The sequence below is a fragment of the Lissotriton helveticus genome, chromosome 3_2 (genome assembly GCF_964261635.1).
Source record: "Lissotriton helveticus chromosome 3_2, aLisHel1.1, whole genome shotgun sequence".
NCBI classification, from domain to species: Eukaryota; Metazoa; Chordata; class Amphibia; order Caudata; family Salamandridae; genus Lissotriton; species Lissotriton helveticus.
Window position 1 is genome coordinate 291,563,173 of NC_136062.1, and position 13,653 is coordinate 291,576,825.

Here is a 13,653-nt window from a genome sequence, read left to right on the forward strand (position 1 = left end):
CAGTGAATATTATGGTGCTTGGAGGCTGTACCCATCCCCATGATATTCCAAGACATCAATGTTATGTAGTGATAAAGGGTTAGGCAACCTGTCCACTCAGGTGGTACTCTATCCCCACCCGCTCCCCAGCCAGCTTATTGTGCTTCGCCTACAAAAGGCCATGGACACTGTACTAAGTTCTTGTTGAAGTGTGGCCTTTGTGTCCGCAATGGCAGTTAGCACCCTGTCCAAATGTAGCTGTATCGAGGTGTCTGTGGCTCCATCATCTACTCTTGGTCACGATGGAGGGAGCGAGGACTCTCCCATCTCTTGCCATGCAGCCCCCTGTTTGGCTTTGAGTTTACCCATGGGGGCCACTGTCTCGCCACAAGGCCTGGAATGGGGTCCTGTCCCAGCGATTCACTTGATGAGGGAGTGCCCTCAGTAAACTAGACCTCGAGTACTGCTTCTCAGTTCAGGCCCAGTATCCCTCCGGTGCTCACAGTAAACTCATCGTGCCCCGACCTAGGACTCTACCTCCCTCGCCATGTCCCACCTTCAACTGTGTCCGATGAGGGCTCTCACCATTAAGTTCAAGCTCCCCCCCCCCCAATCAGGAGTACGGTGTCACAGGAGATAGTAATCAGGTTCCCCCTGTCAAGGCAGAACTGTACGCCACAGCCTCAACAAGATGTCCATGGCAGGTCCTCATGCCCTGCCCACCTCCCAGCAGGGCCAAGACACTCCCGTTCCTGCAAGGGCTACCAAGCACACGAGTTTCTCCAGGGCATTAGTGGTGCTGTGTCAGTTCAGGGCCTCGGACCTGGCTGTAGTGTCCTGCTGGACACGTTCTAGTGTTTCAACAGGCACTTGTATTTCCAGCCACTCCCTCGAGGACTGGACACACATGCACCCCACACCCATCCCTCACAGGCGTCACGAGTGAGGTGACACTGCCTATAAAAGGGCCCGGATACACGTGCTTGTGGCCAGTTCCAGAACACATCCAGAATGTGTCTGCGTCATCATTAGCAGCATGTGGGCCCAGGCCTCACAGCACCACATTGGCGACGAGGGGGTCTGACCCTGCGTGTACGCTGGCTGCTGCTCCGTCTTGCCCTGGGGGTGAGGAATGGAATTACAGGTCGAGATACCCGCACTGGTTGCCTATAATGTATGCTCCTGCACATGGGCCTACACAGATTTGCCCAGAAAGAATAAAAGGGGGTGAAGTGCCACCCCACTACGTCGCCTGCAGGGGACAATGAAACCGCGCCCCAGCGTCTGCAGCAACGACAAGGGAGTGAGCACCCCCAGTCAGTTAACTGGGTGAGAACAGTCCAGCGCACCAGTGACCAGTTAACCCTGCCAGCAAGGTAGTAAGGCGAAGTTTACACAAGCACTGAAAGCTCCTGGCACGGAAGGCGCCTGCACTTACACCAGCAGCTTGTGCGTGGGCATTGCGGTCCGTCCAAACACACCATGGTGGAGTACGCCGCTGCGTCTAAGCACAGGCATGCACATGCTAACCCAAAGAAAATGCAAGAGCCTGGCTACCCCCACTCTAGGTGATTGACTCAAGAATGAAGGCCTGCAACCATCATGGCAAGTCGTCACCTACTGTTGTCCAGATTCACCACATGGCTGTCAATGCCATCACGCCAGTCCTCGTCAAGTGCATCAAACACTACCATCCCCAAAGTACCGATGGGCTGGAGTCCTACACCGCTGCTACACCAGCTGAAAAGAAGAACCAGAGAATACCCGCTAACCAGGTTTGCATCCGAATTCTGGCAGCAAGAGCCTGTCTGGACCAAGACTCATCCACCCCCGAGGTTTGTGCAAGCGACTAGGCACTGGCTCCTCTGTGGTTTTGCAGCTGCCTCACGTCGGCACACACGCAGCCCCAGCGCAGTCCACAAGCAACCCAGACAAGGGGCCTCCCCCAGGCAGGAGAGTTGGACTTGATAGTGCCACACCGCTAGATTACAGGATACCGCGGAGTCGCCTAACAGAGACTTTTGTAGATCAAGCAACACCTTTGTGAACCTTCACCCTGGACTCCAACCATGCTCATGACGCACCCTGTTTTATGAACTGTTAGAACCCACCACAGACCATCCTAAACATCATCGGAGTGGAGCAACTTTGGACCCAAAGACATGTTCCCACTGGTACGCTGCCGAGGTTCAGCTGTAGACTCCAAGCCAGCATTCATGTCCTGAACCACTCAGGTTAATTCATGAGTGTCAACGAAGATTGTCCTGCTGCAGTCCGAGTCACCAGCCCCATGTTTGCTGTCGTCCAGCTGCACGATTCGTGAGGCTGATGGACCCTGTGGTATTTAGTTGATTGTTGTCCCCCCCCCACAGGTTGGACTGGTGTTTGTTTTGTTCTTCAATAAAGTTTGGGAGGAATGTAGTGTCCTGCTGGACACATTCTAGTGTTTCAACTGGCACTTTTATTTCCAGCCACTCCCTCAAGGGCTGGACACACATGCACCCCACACCAATCCATCACAGGCGTCACAAGTGACGTGACCCTACCAATAAAAGGGCCTGGGTGCACGTGCTTGTGGCCAGTTCTTGTACACAACCACAATGTGTCTGTGTCATCATTAGCAGCATTTTGGCCCAGGGCCCACATCACCACACTGGCTGCAGTCCATCACATGAACAGGACCCACTGGGCCCTGACCCAGGCCCTACCTTCTCAGTTGGGCCGGACATGTTCTACATGGCCTGTTCAGCTCTTGGAGCCCCGTACCCACTGTAGCAGCCCCTTGTGGCCAACATGCTTGAGACTCTCCCCTTACCTCCTTCCATTGTCCGGTCTGGTCTGCCCGTGGCCGGTCCTCGTTGTTTCCTCCTCATCGGCCGCTCCCTTGATGGGAGGTGTGCACACTGAACAGCCTTATGCCGCAGGCCTCACAGCAACCTTCGGCTCTCGTATTCGGCAACAGCGCAGCCAATAGCCTACCGAAGCTTCCACGGGTTTCAGGCAGTCTCCTTGCCTCCAAACTCAGCGGCCACACACCTCCTGCACAGAGCAGCTCAATCTCCAGCTGTTCCCCGGTGCCGGACTAGGCCCTGAGGTCTGCAGTAAAACTTCACTCTGCACAGGTCGAGGGCGCCATATTCTGTTGGGCCAGCTGCTGTCGCACTCAGGGCAAAGCCTCGGGCCAGACTGTGCCAATAGGACCATCCCCAGTAATGATTGATGGGGCATGGGGCAGTATTATAATGGAGGCCCCGGGATCACCAGTCACCCCTCTGCCATCCGGGTATAGCAGGATTAAGGTAGAGCTGGTGCGGAGCGGTGTGGCCCCGCGACCAGGGCGACTGACACTGGATGCTGGGGATCACGGTTCAATCACTGGCTCCGGCGGCAGAGGTCTGCCCAACACCATGCGACTCTGGGCAATAGCTTGCTTATTCTTCCCAATGGCACCAGTGCCGAGATACCCCTACAGGTACTGGATTTATTTATTTACATGTCTGCCATCTTCTAATTCTAATGGCGTAGGTAACAAGGACCCCCTGTTAGGCAACTGAATTTGTTATACAGGGAAAATAACCAATGTAAGAAAAACAGAAAATTGGATGATACAACCAGGGAGAGGTAACGTATGAAAAGCACAACAATCAATTAAAAAACAAAGAATTGTATTTATTTCTGAGTGTACATATTCACGATAAAAGCATCTTAATTCAAAAACATAAAAACCAAATAATTATGTAAACAATTAATCAAATATAAACAATATATTTATAACACAATTACACAAAAGTTCATAAAACAGTGGCGGACAATTGTAGTCATCGACGCGCGTTTCGGCGTATTAAAGAGAACGCCTTCCTCAGGAGCCACCTTAAAATCTGGAAAACATATATAAAATAAATTAAAAACATATAGAGGAGTATCTCGTACTCCTATCATAATCATACTAGTACATGTGCATATAGCTGTGCTTACATGTCAATATCTCCCTACTTATGCAGCTAACCATTATAGCTACAAAAGGTACAAACTAATTAATTTATATTTGAGCAGTGGTATAGGGTTTACTAAGAAGGTCAGGATAGGGTAGTTCAACATGGGATTTTTTGAACCTAGGGCAATTGACTCGTATTGCTCACAATGAGAGATTGAAAAAACATGAGCATGCATACTTGGTTAAATTCATACCTGACCAGAGAGAACACAAGATGAGTGTTCTCTTAGTATTCCTTATTTATATAGGTCAGGATAGGGTAGTTCAACATGGAATTTTTTTAACATAAGGCAATTAACTCGTATTGCTCACAATAAGAGATTGAAAAAACATGAGCATGCATACTTGGTTAAATTCATACCTGACCAGAGAGAACACGAGATAAGTGTTCTCTTAGTATTCCTTATTTATGTATCAAGGCCGGATCGAAATCTGGTCTCTTTGCTTTCCTATCGCCTGGGTGGAATCACATCTCACTCGACGAAACTTGTTATCTAGAGTGGTACAAATACAACTATTGTAGATATAGGCCAGTTTCAAATCCTGTGCCTATGGATTAGTATTGGGTATAATGCGATCAAGCATGGTATTACTTTTCGTATCAAATGATGTTATCGAACTGATGGTGGAATTTGAGCAACACATATACATTGTTCAAAAAGGTGCCCCTATATTATAAAGAGCTCCCATCTGCATTTAATTCATCCTAATGCCTCCATATCTAGGGGGTTCCTTTCTACATAGGAGTTATGGTTTGTTCAAATAAAAGATTGACTGTATATCAGATTATGATTTCTGAGGACTAAACTTTAAAGATTAAATAGCTATAGTTTACCCTAAAATTCAAATCTACATGGTGTCTAAGATATCTAGTATATGTATGGTAGGACATATTTTTCTTACCAAGGTTATAGAAGCATCCGTGATTCCAAACACTAAGGGGACCATAGAAAAAGACCCGCTCCCAGTCTTTTGAACGATAAAATAACTCAGGTGCTTGTCTATGTCTGCATGCATTCGATGTGCTAGTGAACAACCATCAAGCGTCAATACTGGAAAGAAGAATGAATAGGAACACTAAATGTCTTTCTGTATACGGATGCTACAAGTTTGGCAAACTGTTGAGGGCTACAGGTAATAATATCTTACCGAGTGTAATGCAGAAAGGAAAGTTATGCCTGGGTACACAAAGAAGCCTTCGTCAGTCCTCGGTACTAAGAATGAAAATCGGACGTTAATTGTCAGCAGATACAGGATTGGTTTAAATTGCCAAAGTAATTTCGCGTGTGAAAGCATCGGAACTTACCAAAATATATATGAAAAACTAGATGATAATACAGAAACAGAGGAACCACATTCAGGATATTCGCTAGCGTCCCTTAACTATGTCTTCGATACTGCGGGTAAAAATGAAACAACCCCGCAGTTACTAACAGATAACGGGGTAGTGTAATTACAAATGCACTGCCGATGTTAATATCTTACCGAGTGTAATGCAGTATAGGAAAATATGCCTGGGTACTCGAAGAAGCCTCCGTCAGTCTTCGGTACTAGAAACGAAAACCGGACGATAATTATCAGCGGATACAGAAATGATTTAAATTGCAAATGTAATGTCGCGGACTGGAAGTGGCACAACTTACCAGATATCACTAAAAAACTAGTAGATAATATAGAAACGAGGGAGCCGCATACTGGATATTCGCTAGCGTCCCTTGGCAATGTCTTCAATACTGCGGGTAAAAATAAATAAAGCAAACCAGCAGTTTACTAACAAATAACGGGATGGTTTAGTTACAAATGCATTCTCAAGTGGAAGTTTCAAAGGGGAGCTGCTCGCTTACCGAATATGCTTGAAGACGAACGGTAACATCAACCCGCGGGCGCCACGTTCGAAGTATCTGTTGGCGTCCCGCAGCCGTTGGAAAAGATGATTAACCAGGCCAGCTGCACACGCCCCTTCTTAAGTGTGCGCCACAGAATTGCCTATGCTGACGCGTCAAATCGTCGTAGCTTCTGCTTAAAGGGAGAGTCCCAAGATTCGAGGGATGAAACACAATACATATATAAAAGTCCAATTTCGGACTTTACAACATATGTTGTGCCCATATGGGGGTATAACTCCCGAAATATGAAATCTATATATTAATCCTAAGGCAATGTTATTAAATGGAGAGCCGTAACAAGTGCATGCAATGGCAAGGGAGAGGCAAATGTCACATAATGAACTCCCCAGTTAAGACATCGATGTCAATCCTAATTCTTAAATAAATAACCGTAACAGGTATATACAGCAGCAAGTGAGGGGCGATTATCACATAATTGACAGCCCCAAAAAAGAAATGGGCAATTTCAAAGATGTTTATCTGGGAATAATCATATCCCAATGGTAATAATAAAAGGTCTCCTCATATGTAACTTTCCGCATGTGAACCACAGATGTACTTTACATCATGAGTGAAGAACCTATCTGAACTGGGGATTCTAACTATATCAGGGATTATGACACATAAGGAATGAACCTATAGAATACCATGTCCGGAAAGCGCCCTATTTGGACTCACGGAATAGATGGTTGTATCATCCAATTTTCTGTTTTTCTTACATTGATCTTCTAATTCTAAGCCACGCCCCCTTCCCTATTTTATCTCTTATAGATTTATAGTGATACTTGGAAATATTCCTGAATTTGAGGTGACTAGGATTAGTCGTTCAGCTCTCTCCTTTGTATTAACCTTTGTATCCTTTGTAACTAAATGCCCTCATGAGTGACAGCGAATGGAATACAGAGACTTTATTTTTGGCCGAAATCAATGTACTGGACTGGAGACGAGTTATTTAGTGTTTTTGTACTATGGCGATTTACTGTATACAAATTAAAGGCAGCCATGACGTGTTATATCACGTTTCTGACGCACCTCTGCCAGTGCGCATAGGTTGCTTTATCTACTGCTTTATCAACCCTCATCAATCAGGCTTCAGAGCGGACCACAGTACAGAAACTGCTATGACTCACATAATTGACGACGCCCTCCAAATCCTGGATCAAAACGATACCTGCCTCCTTATCCTTCTTGATCTCTCTTCTGCATTTGACACCGTCAAACATGAGAACTTACTCGAGCTCTTAAACACAAGAATGGGTATATCTGGAACTGTGCTCAAGTGGTTCACGTCCTTTCTACACAACAGAACGCAGAAATTCAAGAGTAACAACTTGATGTCTTCTCCAATACCGGTATCGCTAGGCGTCCCACAAGGATCCTCCCTATCCCCAACTTTGTTTAACCTAGTGATGGAACCTCTCACCACCTTGCTACAAGCATCCAATGTTCAATTCCATATGTACGCCGATGACACCCAACTTTATCTCAAATTACAATCACCCAAAGACATTATGCTCTTGAATTCAACGATCAGAAGCACCCAATCATGGCTGGCCGCTAATCATCTCAAACTCAATGCTCTTAAAACAGAGTTCCTCTTGATCTCACCTCCTGCGAAGATCACTACCACTCAAATCTGGCTTAAACACCTAACCGCACTCAATGTTCTTCCCACCATCGTGGACTCAGCAAAATCTCTAGGCATAACACTTGACACCAACCTCAACATGCAGGAACACATCAACAAAGCAACTAAGGGGGCGAACTACCAGATTAATACCTTAAGGAAACTCAAACCCTTCCTTCCAGCCAAAGATTTCCAAACTGCGGTACAAGCTCTAGTCATCCCTCGAATAGATTACGGCAGCATCGCCCTTTGTGGTCTCCCCCTAACTACCACGGCACCCATAAGAGCTTCTCTAAACGCCGCAGCGAGACTCATCACCGGATCAAAAAAACACTCACACATTTCTCCTGACCTGAGAGCCCTGAACTGGCTGCCTTTTGAAGCCAGAATACATCTGAAAATCGCCTGCATCACGCACAAGGCTGTCCACCTGAGCTCACCCGGATATCTCGCCCAGAAGCTGACGATTTCCGGAGGCTCTAGAAACACTAGAGGCACAAACAATCTCCTGCTAAAGCCCCAAAGATTCCGCAAGGAAAAAACGTATAAACGCTCCTTCTCAGGAATGGCACCCAGGATCTGGAACTCACTCCCCCCTGAAATCAGGCTCATCTCCTCTACCATACTTTTTAAGAAAGAAGTAAAAGCTATCCTCATGGCTAAATACACTTGAATTATTACTGGGGATGATTTTACAGACGCTGGACCATTCAGTTCTACTGATCTTTTCTGCATTTTTGTATGACTCGTGTTATTGACCTGCCTGAGTGTTTACGCTATCAATTATTCGTACTTGTTTCATTATTGATGTATCTGGCTGACTACATGTACCTTCCCCACCCCTATTGTTATTTACTCACACGCTGTTTCCTTTCGTCTGTAAAGCGCTCTGATATCTGCAAAGATCTTGTTCGCGCTATATAAAACTTTCAAAATAAATAAAATAAATAAATACTGTGTGTGAGCTGTCACTGGTGAGTTTATCCTTCAGCTTAGTGACTGAGTGCATTCTAAGAATTCCAGCCATGAGATGCTGACATATCTTCATTTGTCCATCTCCTTCTCTGCGGAGCTAGAACTTCAACATTTACACTTGTCTAGAATCATTGCTTGAGTGTTGGTTATGGGTAAGATTCAGGGGCACCTTCAAGAGACTCCCATTTAACCTCAGGCCTATGAAAGAATATCTGTGAAATATGGCAGGCCCAGAATTCATACTGATGCACGGTAGCATGCAGCCATGGTATCTCTTGTTGTTTTTCTGTTTTAAAAAAAATTAACGCTTCTAGGTATTGTGGTTTACAAGCATTTGGTAAGACTGCACTAGATTACTAGATAATGTATGTCTCTGAAAGCAGCACAGATGGGAGGAGGGTAGTCATTAACCTACGTGGATTTTTAGGTCTGGCTGGACAGTGCAACACTCGCCTGACCGTTTATCTTACTTCAATTCTTAGCTTCCACAGAAATGCATATCTATTGCCTTGCTATTTACTTGCAATGCTTCACATTTCCATACAACACTCCTTTAAAGTCAGACCCATTGGCATTGTCAATGCTTGTTTAAGTATGGGCCCACTACCTTGCTGTTCAGGCAGTAACCCCTTAGGAAGGACACACACCTACCTGAATTAAAGAACTGGTGCACTTCGCACATTGTTTGGAGATGTGCCGGTAACAACAACAACGTTAGAATGTTGCCGCACTCTGCGTCCCGCACCCCATGCAACGGTGGTATTAAAGCAGTGGTGGTTTTATGGTACAAGTTTACTGCGCCGATCTTGTAAGTGTGAGCGCGAGTCATGAGAGGCGTGCACTGACGTCACCGGTCATCCATGAAAATTGTTTACCAACAGCACTGTTCTCAGAAAGTTCCTGTGTACTCTCGTCAGGCCGCGACTGACGCACTGCAAGGCCTCCCCTACCCCTCTCCAGAGCTGGCTCGCCAGGGCTTCCCAGCAGGGTCGGGTTACTGCGCCCATGGAAAACATTCCCCATGCTGACAGTCGAACATCACTCTGTACTCTTCGGCCCTCTTGAAGAGCTTCGGCGGCGGATTGAAGCTGATCCTGCCCCCCTCACCCCCAGAACTTCCAAAACAGAAATGGAACACCGAACATGAGCCTCTCTCTGGTCGACGTTACCCTACGTATTTCTGAAAATTGGCGCAGCAAGTAATATTCCCTCATTGCCAACTCTCACGCAGAGGAAAACAGCCATAACGTGCTGTCAGATTCGCTCTAGCTTTTTTACATGTGGGTGTATGCCTCGATCGTGATGCTTGTAGACAACCCTTTAATTCATAGTAAAATAATCGGCCCCAATCAAAGGGCAAAGGTTTGGCAGAAGAGTAGCATCAGTTTGAGTTATGAATCCACGGCATTGAATTCGCGCACACCTTTCTTGTCTTTTATTTTATAACAGTGCTGGTCGCCGAGCTCACGAGACAGGAATTGTTGTGTCGATTGAGATCCAGCAGCGTTTCTACGAGACGTGGAAAACCGCCCCAGGCTAAGAGTCCATCTTATCACAGTGTTAACTACAAGCATTGGCAAAGCCATATGGTGTCGCATATGCGAGATCTTTTGGCTTTGTCAAGTTTTTTTTGCCATATTGTACAGCAACGCTGGCTTCAGTGTAGCATGGCTGAAAGTAAAAAAAAAAAAAAAAACGTTATGACGCGGTCACCGGTGGCTGTGTCATACAGCTTTCTTTTCTTTACTTTTAGCCACGTTGCAACATGGCTAAGAAACATTGTCAAAACCAATGGATCTTAATTAGACGAGACCTATTTGCTTTTCCAATGCTTGTTGGTTTTGGCACCTCCACATTTCGGGAGGCAAGGAAACGGACTTAGAGAGGGTGATTAAGCGATTGCACCAGGATCACAGTGAGTTTAGTGGGACATTCTCCTTTGCAAAGCATGTCTTCTGGCTCCATTGAGGACAATTTAGATGCTGGTGCACGATACATTCTCACCATCTCCGTTCCCTTTATGACCACGTGTGCTATTGTACATCAGTGTCAAAACTCAGTGCTTTAGCCAATCACGCTGATGAGTTGCTTACCTGGGCCTCTGACGCCCACCTTTTCATGAACATCTTTTTGTCCAGACCAGAATGCATTATGCATAACCATGAGCCGAGATCCTCGCATGCAAGCAATGTGAGGCACCAGCATGTTCTGGCTACACACAACACCCAGCAGGGATCTCTTTCTACGTTCGCCGCACTTCAGGATATCTTTAAATAAGAATACATACCAAGGAGACAGAGCCCGTCCACAAAAATAGCAACATTGTTATTAATTGGAACAACATATAATTCTTCTATCCAGCTTCCTGACACAGATCCCACATGTGAAGCGCTCGGAGCACTATGTTTTGTCACCGAATGCATTCACTGCAAGGATTGTCTGTACAGCCAATCAGCCAGCTATAGAGATCTCAATCCGGTGGGACTGGCTCGACCTTTCATCCCTCCGAGGTTGATAAAACACTTCCTCCATTCAACAGGCTACTGATGAGGGTGTCTAATGTGCTTCTGTGCGGCAGGTTGTATCACATAGGACCGTGATTTTAAAATTGTCATTGAGGAGCGCGCTTCCAGGACCCCGCTGTGCCAGCAGCAACCCCCATCACACATATGCTGCCTACACTCGTCACTATGAAGAGAAGTAACAACAAGGCTAGCACGCTCCTGAGCACAAAAGTAAACCCTGCACTCTAACTCTTGGCGCTTTAAATAGTGCTCCATTGCATTAGCTCAAGTCACAACCTATGCAGTGGACAAAAGTCCTTCCCCAGGGCCGTACTGGGCGTAGCGGCCACCAGGCATTTCCTAGGTGGGGTGCCAGGGTGGGGGCCGGTTTGGGGTCCCTGGGGGGCCGGTTTGGGGTCCCTAGGGGCAGTTTTTTGTTACTAGGGGCCTGCAATTTCGGCCCGGTAACAAAATCGGCAGAAACCGTCACTGGCAAACAGCTCGGCCGCACCCCATCAGCCCCACCAGTGCAGTTTGCCAGGGCCGGTTTAGGATCCCAACCTGTCCCCCAGCAAATCAATTCTTCCCACAAACTAAGACCTCACATCGGAGATATCATGGTCCACAGACCACATCACTGCTTGTGAATCAGAGAAATCTGGGGTTTAAATCATATGGCTCTTCTGAAACAAGCAGGACGCATCGCCGCTGCAACATCCTGTGATTCTGGGTAAACTGCATATCTCCCCTGCCTAAAAAATCTGTCTTCCGCATGTTACATGATGTGCTGTTTAAGGGTTGTTACAGCCTCGTAAATGGAGCATAGAAAGGGCACCAGCGTGCTCCTTGGCAATACTAATCTGCATTCATCTTTCCTATAAGGGCTCTCACTTAGCGAGCCAGATACTTTAAGAAGTTTCATGCGTAACATTTTCGATGTCATAGCAGGAAATAACTATATTTATCGTGATTTCTTTATGGCATTAAAAACCTTTGGTATGCAAGAAGAATTAATGTTAACACTCACACCATCAGGATTTTAAATCCTTAAGCGGCAAGATTAGCTTTAACAGAGATATTACATTTTGTAACTCTAAAGAAAATTAAAACTAATAGCCAGAGCAAACTCACCGAGAATTGCATAAAAATACTTATTTTGGAACTTAGAACACGGAACTCAACGCCTGCTTATTTTATGTCGCATGAAGCTCTTACCTTTAAATGATTTAACAGCAAACTGGTCTCAGAAATTTAATAATGGAAAAACTTCTAACTAGTATAAGCTTAGCATTCAGACCCTGGACCACCTTTTGTTTGTTTGCCCAGCATTAACCTTGAGTCGTCATTGTTGCCTTCAGCCAATGTTTTTACAAAATCGAGTTAAAAATGTAGCAACAGCCCGAGACTATCTCTTTTGTGCAAAAAATTAGGCAATGTGTGTAAAACTTTTCAATTATTTCAAGGCGTTTATGAATATATTTAAAATGTTATATCTCTTTTAATTGGGTGAGTAGCCCCCTTGTTTTTCATCTTATTATGAAGTATTAGCACTTTATCAACTTTGTATTTTGCACATTGATTGGCTGCTATCTACTGCTGTTTTGCACATTAGGGATATGATGCGTTTGTTTCTCACTATGTTCCTGTTGTTTTCCTCAAAACTTATTTGAAGTAAGATATCGGTTGTATATTTTTTGCACATGAATTGGCTGCTACTGAATTGCTATTTGCACATGTTGGATTTGCTTAAGCTATTTCTTTTTCGCTGCAAATTTTCAGTTGAATATTTCAGCTGAAATTGAATCATGGACTTTATCTGCGTATGACCTGACTGTTACTTACTGCCTTTGCATATTTTAAGTATGCTCTGTAAGTCCCTCAATTTGCAGCGAATGCTAGATTGATCATTCGGTTGAAACAGCACTGTGGATTCTCTTCGGCATACGATTTTTAAAGTTGAACACCTGTACTGGGACGATTTACAATATTGACTGCTCTTACTTAAATGAATGCTAGCCCTGCTAAGGTAGGCTCCTTTATAATTGTATAATGATTCATAGAAAGAGCTCTGTTATGTTTATTATTTGTAATAATATGTAGGTATTTATATGTGGACCTCCTAGGACTTCCAAATCTTTAATAAATATTAAATTGAATTGAAGGGCTCTCACTTTGAAGTCAGCCGAAAACACAGAGCTCTCCACGAGACACAGCTTGACGTTTGACCTCTGTCTTTGAATGCACAGCAAATGTGATCAGATGAGAACAAGATTTACAGGCCTATTTACAGAAAGGGTGCTCTTGGAAGGATACTGGTAAATAAGGTTTTTTGCATGGGAGGAAGGATGTGAACCTGGAGACCCTAAGCCAGCAAATGAAAAGCCAGAAAATGTGATCTACAAACTACAAAGCCAATGGCAAGCAACAGGCAAAATGCATTCCCAGTTCAACTTTCTGAAACTCCAGAAGATGTCTTTCGCATAACAGATAGCTGCACTGTCTGATAGGCTGCGACCTAATGAAAATGAAATACAAGGGCCTGTATATACTGGGGAACAAATAGAGGAAAGACATTATGCAGGTACGAAAACCGGTTTCCTTTAATAACATTCAGAGAAAACAACTTGAGTGAAAACATTTCTACTTGCAGTTTTTTCTGTTTCCAAATACCACATAATTCGGCTACAT

General features: G+C 45.2%; 1 protein-coding gene across 18 annotated transcripts in view; it reads left to right on the forward strand.

Moving 5' to 3' along the window:
* Window positions 1–13,653, forward strand: part of LOC144826666 (mucosa-associated lymphoid tissue lymphoma translocation protein 1-like) — a 1,784,778-nt gene that overhangs the window by 1,451,001 nt on the left and 320,124 nt on the right. The window lies entirely within an intron of this gene.